We start from the raw sequence: 20,229 nt of genomic DNA, 5'->3' as shown, positions 1-20,229 counted from the left end.
AATACTTTCTTGTATTCATAATAAAAGACAAATACTGAATGAGCAGTACAGGCAATCTATTTTCATGGTTTACATATGCTCTTCCTTTTGCTAAAATATGGTTTTTATTAACATATCATTTTTTTATGTTATGAATAAATATGCGGCTATGAGAATTTAATCATATCTGTTTCAACGCCCAAATGGATCTTGTCATGTCTTGTCATGCTCTCTTCAACTCTGTGACTGTTCTTTTTCTGGGGTGAGGGGGTGTATTCTGGGCAGATACAGAGCTTGAAGTATCATTTCTGCAGGCAATGCACTGGGTGGTCTTGTCTTGTGAAGAGTGACAAGCAGAGTTGTCGATAACCAGTCTTTCAAGATTATAACACCCACCATCAGTCAGCACGTTGGGAGTGATCCGATTGCAAAGTTCTGTGTTATAGTTCCAGTCCATCTTCAGGTTAACCATTCACCTACCAATCAGACCATCACTAAACCCTCCATCTTTAAATATTTAAAGTCCTTATTAGTGATGAGCGAATTTTTTCACCAGGCATGGATTCGCAGTGAATTGGTTCGCGAAATTTCCGGAAAAATTCACAGCGGAAAAATTTGTCGCACAGAAAGTTTTTTTGTCACGCATCAAATTGGGCGCAGTCGCAATAAAAAAAGGGCATGGTTGCGTCAAATTGGGCGCTGTCGTGTAAAAAAAAGGGCGCGGTTGCGTCAAATTGGGCGCATCAAAAAAGCACAGGGCAACAAAAAAAATTAGACGCGGGCGACAAAAAATAGACGCAGGCGACAAAAAAGACGTGGGCAACAAAAAATTTGTGCAACAAATGCGTTTTACGAATTTGTCTTGTGAAGAGTGACAAGCAGAGTCGTCGATAACCAGTCTTTCAAGATTATAACACCCACCATCAGTCAGCACGTTGGGAGTGATCCGATTGCAAAGTTCTGTGTTATAGTTCCAGTCCATCTTCAGGTTAACCATTCACCTACCAATCAGACCATCACTAAACCCTCCATCTTTAAATATTTAAAGTCCTTATTAGTGATGAGCGAATTTTTTCACCAGGCATGGATTCGCAGTGAATTGGTTCGCGAAATTTCCGGAAAAATTCACAGCGGAAAAATTTGTCGCACAGAAAGTTTTTTTGTCACGCATCAAATTGGGCGCAGTCGCAATAAAAAAAGGGCATGGTTGCGTCAAATTGGGCGCTGTCGTGTAAAAAAAGGGCGCGGTTGCGTCAAATTGGGCGCATCAAAAAAGCACAGGGCAACAAAAAAAATTAGACGCGGGCGACAAAAAATAGACGCAGGCGACAAAAAAGACGTGGGCAACAAAAAAATTGTGCAACAAATGCGTTTTACGAATTTGTCTTGTGAAGAGTGACAAGCAGAGTCGTCGATAACCAGTCTTTCAAGATTATAACACCCACCATCAGTCAGCACGTTGGGAGTGATCCGATTGCAAAGTTCTGTGTTATAGTTCCTGTCCATCTTCAGGTTAACCATTCACCTACCAATCAGACCATCACTAAACCCTCCATCTTTAAATATTTAAAGTCCTTATTAGTGATGAGCGAATTTTTTCACCAGGCATGGATTCGCAGTGAATTGGTTCGCGAAATTTCCGGAAAAATTCACAGCGGAAAAATTTGTCGCACAGAAAGTTTTTTTGTCACGCATCAAATTGGGCGCAGTCGCAATAAAAAAAGGGCATGGTTGCGTCAAATTGGGCGCTGTCGTGTAAAAAAAGGGCGCGGTTGCGTCAAATTGGGCGCATCAAAAAAGCACAGGGCAACAAAAAAAATTAGACGCGGGCGACAAAAAATAGACGCAGGCGACAAAAAAGACGTGGGCAACAAAAAAATTGTGCAACAAATGCGTTTTACGAATTTTTCGCCATTTTGCGAATTTTCTTGCTGTTTTGCAAATTTTATGGCGAGGCAAAACGTGACAGATTCGCTCATCACTAGTGCTTATGGGATCCTTTTGAATGGTCCTTATCAGTCAAAACATCCCTTCCAACATTATTAACCCTGACTAAAAAATTTACAGAGCAAACCAATATGGCAGACCCAACCCCTGTATAAAAGTATACTGTGGAAGAAAGTTTGCAAATTTGATTGTTTAGTGTATGTAATAAAACTTCTTAATGAAAAACTTGTTAAGTTTGCTCCAAAAGATTACGCCACCTTTAAGCATGCCTTCAAAAGCTTGCAATGCGCAGTGAAAATTTGCAATGCAATAACAGTCTAATGAATGTTATTACATTGAGAAATGCAAGTTTTTATTCTTATTTGTTTGTATTTTTTTCCGTTTCTGACTTTTATTACATTCCCCCGTTAGTATGTTAGGGATGACATACTGCAGAAAAATTCAGTCGGTATCTATTATTTATCTATGGTTCTATTATTCGTGGCTTTCATATTCTGTTTATTTCCTTTGCTGCTGAAAATGTTCTGTGGTTGTCAGGGTCACTGACCCTAGCAACAACAAAAAAATATTGAACTGTGAGAATTTTGTCCACATTATCGTTTTCAATAGTTTTTTCTTTTCAAGCCATCTCCTATTGATCATCCATTCTGACTTTCAAACTGATGGTTGGTTGCTAGGGTAATTAAGCACTAGGAAACATGTAAAAGTTGAAACACCAAACCTGACAGACAAACAAAAATTATAATTATGCCAAAAACTACTAAAAATAACAAATGAAAAAAATGCCAGATTTTTCTAAAAAAAATACATACATATACCCCTTTAAAGCAAAAAAAAAAAAAAAACATTTTTCCTATGTGCCTGTTATTACTGTGAGACAGAACCCTAAAAAGGCAGCCAACTCTAGTCAGTCTTATCCATGAGATGGAGAATCTCTGCTGGAAGCACTCTTCTCCATTGCCCTTTTGAAACTTCAGAACTTTCTGCTGAGATAGTAACAGAGAACCTACAAATTTCAGAGAACTAATCACTTAGGACAGGCTATATTCAGGGCATATTTTAAAATACAACTGGCCCCAACAGTAGGGGCAATGCCACAAAAATGCCATCCTACAAACACTCATATACAAGCACACAGGGCGTGCCCCAGGGCACAGTGGAGCCCACTGCTGGAGACAAGGGGGCATTCGGATCAATGCAGAGACGTTGGTACATTTAAAATAAGGAGGATGACATCCATCAAACCAGTAGCCATGGGCAACTGCATTTGTGATATTTAGAACTTTTGTTCATAAATAAGCCCTGTAATATTTATTGTGCTCATGTATATCATGTTTTTACCACTTTATTTAACTTAATACCAACTACATGTTCTGCAGTGTCCCCAGTGGAGCTTGCAGTCTAATCTTCCTATCCCATTAACAACTAGGGTCAATTTCATAAGCATTCAATTAACCCTCCAGTGCATTGTAGAAGTATGGGAGGAAACCCAAGTACCTGGAAGAAACCCATGCAGAAGTGCAGAGAGCAAGTAAACTCCTTGCAGATAGTGGTCAGAATCGAACTTAAGACCCCAGTACCACCCCTTATTTTCTTTTGTGCAGGTTCTATCCTTATACATTAGTGATATTTCCCCTTTTCTGGATTATACCTGAAGCTTCATTCAGACGTTTAGAAGATTCTATAATGTAACATCAGCGCTGACCAAACAAAAAAGATTCTGATGTTTGCAGAAATGATGTAGTGTTAGAGACAAATGTCAGGCTGATGATACTGGGAAATGAGCTTTCTTTGTGTCATGCCTTTAAGATAAGAGCAATCAGCCCTGCATAGCTGGAAGGAATCACCTTCACTTGTAAAAGATTACCTGACCTCACCCCCAGAAAAAGATATTGCTTTGGTGAAAAAAAAATAAGATGACCTTTGGGGCTGGTTTATTAACATAGGTTCCTAATGGCACCAATGCCTCTGCCTATATTATACTGTATATACAAAACAGTCAGACTGATAATCTAATCAGTTATTGTTAACTTGTAATGAGTAGTACTGATACATGCTGATGTATATTTGAATGTAACTCTATTACATTTAGGTGATGGGCACACTTTTACTTATACAATGGTCGGGCCCCCACTATAGGATGAAGGAAGGGTTAGCCATGCTCACTAGCGATGAGCGAAATTTTTCAGCAGGCATGGAATCGCAGCAAATTTTCGCATTTTGTCATTGACGGATTATTTTGTGAAATGGGCACAAAAATTTGCTTGTGGCAAAAAACTGCCCACGTCAAAACAAAAAAGGAAAAGAATTTTTTTTTTCACGCGCGCCTCAAAAAAAATTGTCGCTCGCATTATTTGTTATACGAAATGGGACAGATTCCCTTATCACTAATGCTGACTTCACATTCGCAGAACAGATGTTTAGAACTGCATGCATTACAGGTCACCCATAATTTTTATGCAAAGGGGGCCTGGAAGTATTTTTTTCATGGTGAGGGGGGCCTAAAGTTATGTCCCTGGGGCTGAGGACTGATACCCATAGCAAATTAATATGTTCAACTGATGAAAACAGTCAAATGGCGAATCGGAAAATCTTTCAGCTTTGATGAAGCTGGTGTTGATTGGTGGAAGGTGGAATTGCTTGAAATCTATCTGGATCCCCAACATGATCTATAATAAATCTGCATCATTATATATTATTATGCATAATGTATTTACTGGCGTCCAGTGGGCCAAGCCCTGAAAGTGCACCTCAGCTTCAATATATAGTTCAATGGTGACATCACACATCAGGGGAAGAGGTGGATCAGGTGCCATACTAGACAGCTGGAGGACTATAAGCACCAGTAATGATAAAGCAACAGGAAAAAAGGAGCGCAAAAAAAAGGATTAAGTATAACAAGAATTTTAAAGAAATAAATGGATAAGCAGCAAATGTATAGTTTGGCTGTATTGGAAAAGAGAGGCAGAGATCCCAAAGCAGCACTTACACAAAACAAAGACAATGTTAAACCTCAAGGTACAGCATGAGCCCAACTAACAGGTTGGTCTCTGGGAATGTATTTTACTTCTAAATGCGGAGCTCTTGTAGTTACTTCCTTGTCTAGCATAGAGCACCGCCCCCTTTTGCTTTCTGAGCACTCCTTCTCCCTTCATCTATGAAGACCTCAAAATAGTTCCTACTGGGCATTCTCAATGCCTCTGCTCCAATTGAAATCAAAGAATCATGCCCAGTAGGCACCTCTTTATGGTCTTCATAGTTGGATAGAGAAGGAGTGCTTACAAAAAAGGGGGTGGCAAAAAAGTAACTGTAGTTTAACTGGCTGTAATAAAGGCAGGGAGAAAGGTATGTTTTTTCTGAGGGTTGTACAGAGTAATTTTAGAGATTTAAAAACGGTTTACTTATTCTTTAATTCAGTGGTGTTGTTTGTTAAGTGCATACATAATTTACGCTAATTGATAAACTCCTTCATTTACCTTAACAGTCAGATTGTTCCAGTTTTTTGTTTGTTCATCAGCCTGCTCACTGTATGGATGGTCCGTTTTATGCTTCTCATGAGTCAGTTATTTATATGAACTGCTTCACCTTGGTCACAGAGCAAACCAATTATCTGCATGGACTGTTTGCTATACTCATAAACCCAGCATCAGATATATATCCAGTGCTGCCATAGGCACCCACTCCTTAACTGGCCCTTTCCTTCATGATTGCTGCATCCTCAGTCCACTGCTGGATTTAGCTGCAAGGAGTGGGGAAATGGGGACAAAACATTTTTTTTATTTTTTTCAGTTTTCTGACACGAAACACAGTCAGCAAAATAAACAAAAAAAACCCAAGCATTTTTTTCCATACAGTTTACACGAATCATGTCAAAAATGAATCCCATAATTAATAAATCAGCTGTTATAAATTGCTGCCACTATTTAAATACAACTTATGGCCCATTTCTCACTTTGCTTACTCCAATCTTGCCAAACCCCACACCTTGTGTATTATTCTTCCTTCTCCTGTAGACTGTAAGCTCTTATGAGCAGGGCCTTTGTTACCGTCGCTGCTGGTTAGTATTTGTATGTAATCTGTATGGTTATTGTATACACCCTTCAGTTGCACAGCACCACAGAATATGGATTTATAAGTATCTCTTAATAATGATTAGTATTGAGCACATTTTTTGTGCCAGGCATGGATTTGCTGCAAAATTCAACATTCGGCATTGGAGATTTTTTGGCAGAACTGCTGCAAAAATTAGCTGCATCAAAAATTTGCAGTGAGAAAAGTCGTAGTTGTGTCAAAAAAGTCGCAGTTGGGGCAAAAAAAAGTTGCAGTTTCGTCAAATAAGGCAGGCTTGTGAATTTTCCAGCAGTTTTGCACATTTTTTCAGTGTAGCAAAATGGGACAGATTCGTTCATCACCAATAATGATAACTGTTTTATGCGTTTCATGAGTCAGTCATTTACATGAACTGTTTCTCCTTCCTCATCGAGCCAATCCATTACCTGCATGAATTCTTTGGTTTCTCATGAACCCAGTTATTACATGAACTGCCTCATACTTGTCATCAGTCTATCATTTGAATCATTTTTACCATGCATATTTACTTTGCTCATACAACTATCAGCATCATTGATAGAGCATTATAATCTCCTCACCTTTTAGACAGTTCAATAATTTCTGTATTGAACGCTTTCTTGTTCTGTATGTGTTGCAACAAGTGTGTGCCAATATTTATGGTGGCTACTATGTCAGATCTAAAATACTTAGAGCAGAATTACAGTCGGTTTTTTTTGGAGTTTAATGAATGGTTCACAAAACACTGTGTTTATGAGCTGAATATATCCTACTATTTTTGTAAAATCTACATACAAACCCAGAAGTTTATGTTAATATGGTGTGATGATAAATTCTTCATTCTGCTTTGATAAAACAAACCTTTTTTGAGCCCCAAGAACTCTAGCCCCATCACACAACACCTATAGCATCAAAACAGGGCTTGACATTGGTCAAAGAAAAAGATGAAAAGTCTAATGTATTTACTTCTAAGTCTAAGGGGCTGATTTACTAACCCCCGAATCCGAATAGGAAAAATTCAGATTGGAAAACGAACATTTTGCGACTTTTTCGTCGCCGTTACGACTTTTCGTAAATTGTCGCAACTTTTTCGTAACCATTACGACTTGCGCGAAAAGTCGCGACTTTTTCGTAGCCATTACGATTCGCTCATATCTTGTCGCAACTTTTTCGTATTGAGCGCTCGTAAGCGGTGGGCAAAACTTTCAGACTTAGCATGATTTTGGAAGTCTCCCATAGGACTCAATGGCACCCTGCAGCTCCAACCTGGCCCAAGGAAAGTCTCCCATAGGGCTCAATGGCACTCTGCAGCTCCAACCTGGCCCAAGGAAAGCCTCCCATAGGGCTCAATGGCACTCTGCAGCTCCAACCTGGCCCAAGGAAAGTCTCCCATAGGGCTCAATGGCACTCTGCAGCTCCAACCTGGCCCAAGGAAAGCCTCCCATAGGGCTCAATGGCACTCTGCAGCTCCAACCTGGCCCAAGGAAAGTCTCCCATAGGACTCAATGGCACTCTGCAGCTCCAACCCGGCCCAAGGAAAGTCTCCCATAGGGCTCAATGGCACTCTGCAGCTCCAACCTGGCCCAAGGAAAGTCTCCCATAGGGCTCAATGGCACTCTGCAGCTCCAACCTGGCCCAAGGAAAGTCTCCCATAGGGCTCAATGGCACTCTGCAGCTCCAACCTGGCCCAAGGAAAGTCTCCCATAGGGCTCAATGGCACTCTGCAGCTCCAACCCGGCCCAAGGAAAGCCTCCCATAGGGCTCAATGGCACTGTGCAGCTCCAACCTGGCCCAAGGAAAGTCTCCCATAGAGCTCAATGGCACTCTGCAGCTCCAACCTGGCCCAAGGAAAGTCTCCCATAGGGCTCAATGGCACTCTGCAGCTCCAACCTGGCCCAAGGAAAGTCTCCCATAGGGCTCAATGGCACTCTGCAGCTCCAACCTGGCCCAAGGAATGTCTCCCATAGGGCTCAATGGCACTCTGCAGCTCCAACCTGGCCCAAGAAAAGTCTCCATACTGAAGCTTGAATGAATCTGAAACTTTCGTACTCGGCGCGAAAACTGCAAAAAAGTCGTGACTTTTCGCACCGAGTACGAAAGTTTCGGATTAAAAAAAAAAGTCGTAGCGCTACGAAAAAGTTGCGACATTTTACGAGCAAGTCGTAATGGCTACGAAAAAGTCGCGGCAATTTCCGGAAAAATCGCAAAATACCGACCATTACGAAAAAAACGCATTCGGAAGCTTTTCGTACGTTCGTGGATTAGTAAATGTGCCCCTAAGTCTAATTGCAGATTAATTCTAAGTCTGCAACTTTTGCTAACATTGTTGCAAATTCAGCCCTAGAAATTCAATTAAGGATGAAAGTGTGGAAAATAATTAGTATTCAATTTATTACAAAATATATAGCATATTTCACAGTAAGAAGTTAAAAAAAGTCTCCCACGATCCCTGACTTATACTTTGGCCTTGACCATTGTCACTAAAATCAAATTTGCAAAGAACAAAACAAATGAACAGACAAGTAAATGACATTAACCATCCAGCGTGTATATTTTAGGTCGATCCTAGAAAGGATGGCTGGCGTTAGACATTAGCATAGTTTATATCAGCCTATGCATACTGCAGAGACTAGTTGGCTTAAAGTATTAGCAGGCCCAGCTATCGGGATGGCTAAACAGCAGTGTTATTCTCATGTAGCAGCTGCCAACATTCCTGACAGGAGATGAGGCAGATGTCCAAGGACAATCAAAGAGAAGAACATTTAAGCCAAAGTTTGCCTATCTCTTATTCTCAACGTTATCCTCTCCTCAAAGTTGAGGCACAGCTGTTATATTTCAAGGTCCCTAAGACTGATCCAAATTATTTTGTCCTCTTCTGTATTGGCTACCCATCAATAACCCTTTAACCATTCAAAAATATAACTACTATCTTGTGGTTGGGTTTCATTTTGGGAAGTAATGTACAGTCAGCTTACAAGGAACAAAAATAGATATAAAAACAGCCCTGGCCAATGTTATAGATGTCAGAGAAACAAAGCAGCCTAATCTCAATGCAAAAACAATCTTTGAATCAAAGCAGCCTTTTCTATTTCAACCAAAGAATGATCTAGAAAATATTAGCAAATGAATACGACTGTGAAGAGGGTGTGTGCATTTGGAGACAATTTGGCTTAATGTGCCTTTTGAAAAAACAAGCGATTGCCAAAGAAAAGATTCCCAAAATATGACACAGACAATCCTCACTTACTCCTTGTAGTAAAAGGGTCTTACATTTGGAAAGCACTTCAAAAACCTGTCAGTAATGCAAATCTCCCACTTCCTGGGAAGACAATTAAGCAAAGGGATGTCTGGCTTTTATATGCTTCTTCGGAGTATTTGTTCTTCGTCGACAGATACAAAGTATCACTTACAACAAGCAGATTAATTTGTAAGTGAAAACTGCGGTAGTTTATCAAGGTGGGGCTCAGACATATGGTATTCATTGGGAGAAGGGACTTTTTATTAGTTATTTTTGTATGATAATCGCTTAATCACCCCTTTTGATTTGATCTTAACTTTCTAGACTTTAGTCTGATATGAGGAAACTAGGACTTGCTTAGACATAATTCAGCTTGGCTTTCTTTATGTATATACAGTATGAAAGCTTTATTATTATCTTATATCTATATAGCACCAACATGTTTTGCATTATTTTACAAATATTATACATTATTGACATCATGGTTTATTTAATAAACTGCCAGCATATTCCACAGCGCTGTACAAAATAATTGACTTTATGTATATTTATGTAGTGCTAATAGCACACAGAGGACAGTATATTCTCTGTTAGAACTAAGATCTAGCTGCATGACATACTGCATAACTTTCATTATAGTAATGCATATTAGGACTTATTTCTAACATAGCAAAATTTAATGTTTGAAACTTTTCATTTTGAGAGGAGAGCACATGTTTATAAAATGTCCAGATATAATAAGGGATAGAGAGATTAGAGATAACCTCTGTGAATCTTTAGCAAGAAGTTCAAACTCAAAGGGGGAATGTAACAATATTACATTGTGAAATGCAAATTTGTATTCTTATTTGTGCACATTTTTCCCATTTATGACTTTTATTACATTCCCCCAAAAGGCTCTTAAAGGCTCCTTATAGTTTGTCATATAATGGCATTAGCAGCAAAGAATCCTTCTTTTAAAAAGTTTACACTGCATGGAACCAAGGCTGATCAGGAAAGATATTCTTTTAAATACACAATTATTAATGGAGAACCAGATCCTCTGGTATATATATGGTATTAACATGTATAAGTCTTTAAAGAAAGGTATCAGAAACATTAGGGATACAATTTTTAGTCAAATGCATTTCTGTCAGTTTCTGGGGAGCATACAGTCTGGATGGAATGCAGGACCCTGAAGAAAAAGGTCTTTTCTTGGTGGCAGAAACCAAGGGGTACACTCACATCAGCAATAGGACCAAACACCATATCGTTCTTCCATAATTGCCATAATTACAATAGATTAGTGTTGGTGGACCTTTCTGACAGCTGCTGCAATCATAGTTAAAATGGAAAAAACTCACTACAGCTTTGGATCCCATGGATGGGCAAGAACATTTAAATACAGTCACACTTTAGTAAAGGGATCCCTAATACTCAAGTCAGACAGGGTGTTTTGACCACAGCTGCAATCAGGTGGAAACCTGTAAATGTCAAAATACCCTTCTCTGTTTTCTACCTTTTCCATAGTAATCTACTGGAAATACTGTGACTGTGGTGGCAGGAGACCTCGGCTGAAAAACATTCATGTGAGCATTTCTGAGCAGAGGTCCCCTACCACTAGTGCGTGTGCTTCTAATTGCATTTAGCAGTAAAGCAGCCATGTCTAGCTGGTGATTTAGGGCTCTGGCACACGGGGAGATTAGTCGCCCGCGGCAAAACTCCCTGTTCGCGGGCGACTAATCTCCCGGAGTTGCCTACCCCTGCCATCCCACCGAGTCTTTTTCGGCGATTTCCTGAAATCACCCCGCCGCGTCTGCCATCCCGCTGGCGACTTACATGTTCGCTGGTGGGATGGCAGGGGTATGCAACTCTGGGAAATTAGTCGCCCGCGAACAGGGAGTTTTGCCGCGGGCGACTAATCTCCCCGTGTGCCAGAGCCCTTAGGGGCCACATGTGGTGCGCTTGCCTCTACTTTGTGGGCCTCAAACCTTTTCAGTACTTTTTGTAGAGTATTTTTATATATATATATAAAAAAAATACATATATATATACAGTGGTGTGAAAAACTATTTGCCCCCTTCCTGATTTCTTATTCTTTTGCATGTTTGTCACACAAAATGTTTCTGATCATCAAACACATTTAACTATTAGTCAAAGATAACACAAGTAAACACAAAATGCAGTTTTTAAATGAGGGTTTTTATTATTTAGGGAGAAAAAAAATCCAAACCAACATGGCCCTGTGTGAAAAAGTAATTGCCCCCTGAACCTAATAACTGGTTGGGCCACCCTTAGCTGCAATAACTGCAATCAAGCGTTTGCGATAACTTGCAACGAGTCTTTTACAGCGCTCTGGAGGAATTTTGGCCCACTCATCTTTGCAGAATTGTTGTAATTCAGCTTTATTTGAGGGTTTTCTAGCATGAACCGCCTTTTTAAGGTCATGCCACAACATCTCAATAGGATTCAGGTCAGGACTTTGACTAGGCCACTCCAAAGTCTTCATTTTGTTTTTCTTCAGCCATTCAGAGGTGGATTTGCTGGTGTGTTTTGGGTCATTGTCCTGCTGCAGCACCCAAGATCGCTTCAGCTTGAGTTGACGAACAGATGGCCGGACATTCTCCTTCAGGATTTTTTGGTAGACAGTAGAATTCATGGTTCCATCTATCACAGCAAGCCTTCCAGGTCCTGAAGCAGCAAAACAACCCCAGACCATCACACTACCACCACCATATTTTACTGTTGGTATGATGTTCTTTTTCTGAAATGCTGTGTTACTTTTACACCAGATGTAACAGGACACGCACCTTCCAAAAAGTTCAACTTTTGTCTCGTCGGTCCACAAGGTATTTTCTCAAAAGTCTTGGCAATCATTGAGATGTTTTTTAGCAAAATTGAGACGAGCCATAATGTTCTTTTTGCTTAAAATGGTTTGCGCCTTGGAAATCTGCCATGCAGGCCGTTTTTGCCCAGTCTCTTTCTTATGGTGGAGTCGTGAACACTGACCTTAATTGAGGCAAGTGAGGCCTGCAGTTCTTTAGATGTTGTCCTGGGGTCTTTTGTGGCCTCTCGGATGAGTTGTCTCTGCGCTCTTGGGGTAATTTTGGTCGGCCGGCCACTCCTGGGAAGGTTCACCACTGTTCCTTGTTTTTGCCATTTGTGGATAATGGCTCTCACTGTGGTTCGCTGGAGTCCCAAAGCTTTAGAAATGGCTTTATAACCTTTACCAGACTGATAGATCTCAATTACTTTTGTTCTCATTTGTTCCTGAATTTCTTTGGATCTTGGCATGATGTCTAGCTTTTGAGGTGCTTTTGGTCTACTTCTCTGTGTCAGGTAGCTCCTATTTAAGTGATTTCTTGATTGAAACAGGTGTGGCAGTAATCAGGCCTGGGGGTGACTACAGAAATTGATATTGAAATTGAAAATTGAAATTGATAAACCACAGTTAAGTTATTTTTTAACAAGGGGGGCAATCACTTTTTCACACAGGGCCATGTAGATTTGGAGTTTTTTTTCTCCCTTAATAACGTAAACCTTCATTTAAAAACTGCATTTTGTGTTCAATTATGTTATCTTTGACTAATAGTTAACGGTTTTTGATGAGCAGAAACATTTAAGTGTGACAAACATGCAAAAGAATAAGAAACCAGGAAGGGGGCAAATAGTTTTTCACACCACTGTATATATATACACATATATAAAGAAAAGGAGAGAGAGAGAACTGTTTTTGATGGATCAGATTTTTCAAATGCTTTTATTAAAGAATTTACAATTTCCGACTGCAAAATACTACTCTCTTGGCTAATATAAAATGGCAAAATGGGCCATTATAAAAATATAAAACCAATAAAGACTTCCCTACTTAAGATGCATAGAGCAAAGGAGTCATAAAGCCACAACTATGAATATTACAAATGGTAATGCTATTATTTGCTGTATATTCGCCAACGGCACTTAATATTGAGATTTTACAGAGGTGTCAGCTGATATATTGCAAACACGCAAACAGTTTCAAATTGTATAAAATATGCTAAATATTAAGCACATTGTATTTTCTATAATGGGTAAAAGAAAAAAATATTACATTACTGCAAACCAGTGCAGAAATAATGAATTAACCAAGGTATTTTCAAAGTTGAATCTTTTGTAGCTTTTCTGTGCTTTCTTATCTTTATTTCTTTTCTGGCTATTTAAACAGACAGAGCTTCCTGATGTAAATATCAAGCATTCGGTATAAGAAGCAAAAGTGAGAAGAATGGAACAAAGAGAATCATGTTATAAATAAGAAATATATGTGAATATGAATGGTGGCACCCTAACCATTTTCTCTGTCATACTGTGCAACCTTTATGGGTGGTGGGCAGCACATTCCCCACTGCCGGCTGCTAATGGATGGTGACTCCCATTACAGGCAGAAAGCACTACACTGTTAAGTTACACAATACCTCTTTTCTTTAAGTCCAACATTATGTCATTCTTCCCAGAATCCAACTAACAATACAACTTTCCAAAATCAGAGCTGAGTAAGATAACCAATGATGGTACAACTCTTTCTTTCTGTTAGGAAAGGTATGCTATAAGGTAGCATTATTTATGCCAATATATTCTATAAGCGCCATAAATGAGTTTCTTTACATTTAGGAGAATAACATGGGTAATACACACTCTATGTAAAATATCTGTTCTTTGATAAAGTCTGAAATTCAATTTTGTTGGATTTATATACACCCTTTTCAAAATGAGCTGAAAGGACAGAATTTATGCTGATCTTTTTGGCCTTTTGTTTTAATTAAGAACCATGTATATATGTTTGTGAACTAAACGACAAAATAAAACCACTTTCATTTTCTAACTTCCTGTTATGAAATAAACCACTTCCTGGCTGTGCTGACTCATTATTTCAGTAAGACAAGACAAATAACCAATTCACAGATAAGCCCTGTACATAAGCAGCTGAACCCTACCTATACAGAGCTTCTTATTAACTTTTGAACAAATTAACCCAAAAATGGAGGGGGAGTTCAGGGAAAAGAAGCAAAAAGTTTGTCAGTGCTATGTAATAAAAAAAAACTAGGGATACATATATATATATATATATATATATATATATATATATATATATAAATGATGCAGTCCATATGCAGTTGGAGGTTTGGTAGTTTCAAATAAACCTAAGGCAAAAATGTGTTAATGAAACATTGTCCTCTTACTTTACTCACCAATATAAAGGTGTGAAAAAAGCAGCTTCACTATAAACAGATTTTACTATATCAGAGTTAAATTTTACTGCCTCATTATAGGAGTGTGTGACTGGGTGACACGATTGGCCAAACCATCAAAACACTAGCCTCTATTATAAAAACATGCCATCACACTTCCCCAATTAAACTTTTTATTGTGTCCTAGTGCACACTAAAACAGCCCTAAATTGCATTAATAAATTGTAATTAACTTTTTTTTCTTATGGAGCAAATTACAAAACTGGTGCTAATGAGGTCACTTTTTCCATTACCACTAAGCAAACTGTTTTTTATTACAATAGTGATGGCTTATAGGAGATCTAAGCACGGTGGCCCAGTTAAGTGTTATAACTCCTTTAATGTTGGTAATGATGAGGAATTGGTCATTAGGTCAGCAGAGAGAGAAAAATAAAATACAAAACAAAAGGAATTCAATAAAAAAAAGATTTTTTTTGGGACTGAATTAAGCCTTAATCTTTAAGGGCAATGGGGTTTTTCGGATGCTAATCACTCCCATGTCCCAAAGCACAGCCTTCCCTTGGAAATAATTAGAAGGATTCATATATGTTGTTTTGCCACACAAAATGATTTTTAAAGCCTATTTCTTATAGTATCCTTCTTTTTTTTTTATCTTCATGACTTCTCTTTCTCTTCTGCAGGCCTTTGGCAATCCTGGTCATACTTATTATGATAGCATACATTTCTTCCCAAAGCACACAATGAGTATACATGAGTCTCGAGCACCAGTCAAAGGCAGAGTACTCGATGAGTATGCATAGCTCCCTAGTACCAGTAAGGGTACTGCCACACTGGGCTGTTTTTTTCTATTGGGCGTGCACTCAGAAACACTGCATTGGGTGTAGAAACACAAAGTGGAAAATGCATACTCATGCATTTCTGTGTCAGCACCCAGTACACAACAAGTATACTTAGCTCACCATTTCCAGTGGAAGCACCACCACACAGAGGTCCACTGTCTCTGGAGTTCTCTCTGTCAAGAACAACAAACCTGTCATTAAGGTTACACTTAAGCATTTTCAAGTCTAACCACACTCAAAGATCTACAAATATATATATAATGTGGACATATTCCGCAGTGCATTAGAGAAGTTATACATCATTCACATTAATCCCTGCCCCAGTTGACAATTAATTACAATCCTCATGCATTCTCACAAATGATTTGTAATATTATCAGTAGTCAATAAAACTGCCTGGTTGAAACTAAATCTAGAACCCCAGTGCAGCAAGGTCTCATTGCTAAACATTGTGCCATAATGTAAGAAACTGGAGCAGTGCAGTGCAAAAATATGGTTCCATGTAGATCTTCTTAGGATGATGCCCCTTTAAATACATCAATGTGGGGTCGCATGGCCATTTATTTTCTGAGATGTATAGGTTTCCCTTCAATTTTAATATGAAAATTACTGAAAAGTACTGAGGTCAACATTTTAGTAGCAGAGTTGTTACTGAATTCTGACATCATGACAAATTCTTCTTGCAAACATCTCATAGTTCAGTCAACTCAGTACTTTGGTTATTTAGTTGCACACATTTGGCAATATATAAGAATTACTGGGTTGCAGAAGAGTGAACATTAAACAGATCTGTTTCCCAAGCCAATGTTAGGAGAAGCAGAAGCTTTAATTCCCATTGGATGATTTTATCTGTTTGTGACTTACTGTATTCCTTTCCGTCGGAATGATGAACTTCAAGGCAGACTGATGGATATCCCTATTGTACAAGTATATACTTGCTGGCGAGCATATTTGCAGATTGTCTATTTATATTTGCCATTGACACAGAGGTGCTGAAAGAGTAAGCTTGATTTACAATTCAAAAGTGTCCCTCTGCTGTCATTATACCAATTTTTCTACACATTCCTTTGCTGGCTTTCTATCCATCTTTAACATGCCTTATGCTGGCTTGTAAAAATAACACCTATAAAATCCTCTACTCCTTACTAAATTTCAAGCACAATAAATAACAAAAAAAGAAAAATGTACTAGTAGTTGGCGAGGATAATTTATTATGTACTGCTTGCCTTTCTTCACTATTATTGTATAAATAATGTGATTTGCCACAATGTTTACATCATTTCATAGGGTTACGGAGGGAACCTGACACCAGATAATCAATGTTTCTCCTGTGAAATGTAAGACTAAAATGCTTGGTGCCAACACTTGCAACACTGCGCTGTTACCAATCCATATTTATAAAATAACAATGTCTGCATATCTGATCCTTCTGATAATGAATGGGAACAACTTCTTTACTGTCCCAAGTAAAATGTAATTTATTGTTCATTAATTATAAATTATTCTAAGTATTTGTAATTATACAGCTATTGAAAGTAGTATCTTGGCTATTTCCTGTACTGCCGGTTGTTCCCATGTACTGCTCAGAAAATGTTGCAGTAGTCAGCTCTTCTCCAGCCAGAACCCCAGTTGCTGATTACAGCAATATTAAACAAGAAGAACTTAGTTGTCTGAAAATATAGCTTGTATATTCTCATTTAGTGATGAGCAAAAGTGTTGCATTTTACTTTGTTGAAATTTTGCCAAACTGGAAAAACTGAGAAAATTTCAGCAAATTTTTACCAAAATCCATTGGAGTCAACAGGAAGGAGAAATCACATTGCAGTTAAAGGAACAGTAACACCAAAAAATGAAAGTGTATAAAAGTAACTAAACTATAATGTGCTGCTGCCCTGCACTGGTAAAAGTTGTGTGTTTACTTCAGAAAGTCTACTATAATTTATATAAATAAGCTGCTATGGAGGCAGCCATTCAAAGGAGAAAAGGCACAGGCACATAGCAGATAACAGATAAAACACTATTGTATTCTACAGAAATTATCTGTTATCTGCTATGTAACCTGTGCCTTTTCTCCTTTTTTCCAGCTTGAATGGCTGCCCCCGTGGCTACACAGCAGCTTATTATATAAATTATAGTAGTGTTACTGTAGCAAACACACCAGTTTTACCAGTGCAGGGCAACAGTGCATTGTATTCTTATTACTTTAAAGCTCTTTCATTTTTTGGTGTTACTGTTCCTTTAAGGGACTTATAGCTCTACAATAGCATATATAGTACCCTACCTTTCTTAGAGGAGCTAATTTCCACTCTGATACAACTGTTTTTCATAGAGAAAAAGGCTCCTTGATTGCCAATCTCTTCCAAACCCAGCACCCAAAGAGCACCTTAGCTAGAAGGGAGAGGGCTGGGAAGGGCTTCAATCCCATTGGTTAATATGGAAGCCAAGGGGAACAGATTGCATTTCAAAAAAGCATAATGCAAGGTGAAATTCTAGTGCAGATATTAAAAAGCAAATCATTGGGTTCCACTTAAATTTAAGCACAAAAGGAAATATTTATAGTTCTACAAAGAAGATAGGCCATTTTAATATTTTATTTTCTAATGTCTCCACCGTTTTGTTTTTTTAATGGAAAAAAAATAAAAAGTTTTGGACAATTGTGTTCAAGGGACCACTAATGGGTAAACCGATATATTCTCCCCTTCATTATTTGGTGTACAATATATACTGACCCCAGTTATTCAGTCATGGGCATGGGACAGGCACATTTATTTCATTAATATGTATATTTTTAACTGCAGCTATTGTGTACCGTAATTATTTTGAAATGTATTTATATTAAGATATTCTCCCCAAGCAAAGGAAGAGGGTACTTCTGAGGATACATATTATCAGGGCACCAATCTAAGAAGATAGATTAGCATGGGGAAGATATATTACTTATATTACAATAGGTTATAGGGTCAATAAATAAATAAATAAACCCCTTAGGCTAAATCCCCATTCAACATCTGGCTAAGGGGTGTGAAATTGGGGTCACCAGCTACCCTTGCCTTCAATACAGCAAGGGGTCAGAGGGAGGTAGCTAAGGACCTCCATAATCTTTAATCCAATGGGCATGAAGATGGGGTTAAGGACATTTGTCTCCCATTTTATTTAATATTTTAAAAATATCAATGTCCAGTTGCAGCAATGTTAGAGGCCATTATTTTCTCCAATTCAGAGGCCAATAACACCTTCAGTATTTAATCTGAGCTGTATGGAACTGAATATACTATAGAAACATGTTGTTAGCAATGGCTTATTGAATTGCATTGTACCAGTAGTGGCAACTGGTCACTCGAAAGATCGTTCCCACCCTCCACAGACGTTCAGGGCTGAATCGTCAGATATGGAGGTAGAAACAATAGTATTTCTACCTCCTTCTGCCGATTCAGCCCTAAAGATAGTTTTTGCTGAGGCGCCTTCAATGGCGCCCGATCAAAATCATTTAACCCGCCCGATCGGCAAGTCGATATCTGCAGCCTTTTGCGATATCGGTCACCTCGCCGAGTCGCCATACATGCACCGCATGTCGTACGAAATGTGGTTTTGTACGATATCATCGGTGCGTGTATGGCCAGCTTTAGAGCACATTTCTATGAAAAAATGAATCTGCAAAAATAAACAAAGGCATTTAAAAAAAATAATAATATGACCAAACTAAAATAAATAATACGTGTCTGGTAATAAATAGATTCTTTATCTACATATTGACATTGGGTAACAATATGATATCATAGGATGGTACCTGCATTTTTTTCCCAATCCTGAAAGAGATTGGCATGTATATAATGGAGCTTTAAACGCTGCAATGTAAACAGGGTAAGTATTTCAATCCACCTCTTTTGTGGCTCAGACAATGGAAGCAAAGTTGAAATTGCTTTATAGGCTTGCCACAGTAAAATATTTAAGTGATTTGTGTTGTTTAATGTGCACTTTCCTTCTTTCAACCTTTCTAGAGGAGGCTGTTGGCGAGTGTGTGCATATCTGTAAAACCCTAAAGCTGATGAAATCTCAGCCAGATCTGTTATCTCCCTATGTTATAAAGGTCTTCACTAGAGAGATTAAAGAACAAGGTTACTGTGACAATTTGTTTACATGCAGAGAAAGATTAAGATCTCGTTGAAAAGGAATAAAAATAACATCTTCTTGTACTGTCACAGCATGAAACCCATAGTAATCAACACTGGTCTGATTTCAGGGATAATTTAGGACCAATTTATTATCCTAATTAAAAAAGAATTTAATTTCAGATGCTATTTGGATTGCTACCAGGGAAAAGGGTTATTTAAAGATCTCCGTTGGCTAGAAGAAAGTTACGGAGCAAACCAGGCTGGAAGGCAAGAAAATGCCTGCTTTGGGAAGCACAACCGTACAATCTATTGATTATATTTATTAGGAAAACTCAGATAAAAATCTGGATGGAGAATTTAAAATATAATTGCATGGTAAAACAGGTTAATGCTTTCAAATATGTTGTAACTTATGTATGTGTGTGTATATGCATATATTTTACCAGCACTCTGGCCTATTATCCGGAAACCTGGTATGCATAAAATTGAGAATTAGGGGAAGTCCCACAGACTTCATTATAAGCAAATAGTAATTGGTGAAATAACTCGCCATGCATGGATTCTCAGCAAATTTCTGCATTTCGCCATTGGCGGATTATCTCGGTAAACGGGTGGCAAAATTTGCCACAGAAAAATTTGTCGCACATCAAAAATTGTCGCCTGTGTCAAAAAAATTTGACAATTTTTTTTTGGCGGTCAACATTTTTACCGTTTCACTAATTTCTTGCTGTTTCACAAATCTTTTGTAAGATTCGCAGATTTTTTGCTGAAGCAAAACGGGACAGATTCCCTCATCACTTCAAGCAAATAATTCTAATTTTTTAAAATGATTTTTATTTTTC

The sequence above is a fragment of the Xenopus tropicalis genome, chromosome 3 (assembly GCF_000004195.4).
Source record: "Xenopus tropicalis strain Nigerian chromosome 3, UCB_Xtro_10.0, whole genome shotgun sequence".
NCBI lineage: Eukaryota > Metazoa > Chordata > Amphibia > Anura > Pipidae > Xenopus > Xenopus tropicalis.
This window is presented reverse-complemented; position numbering follows the sequence as displayed.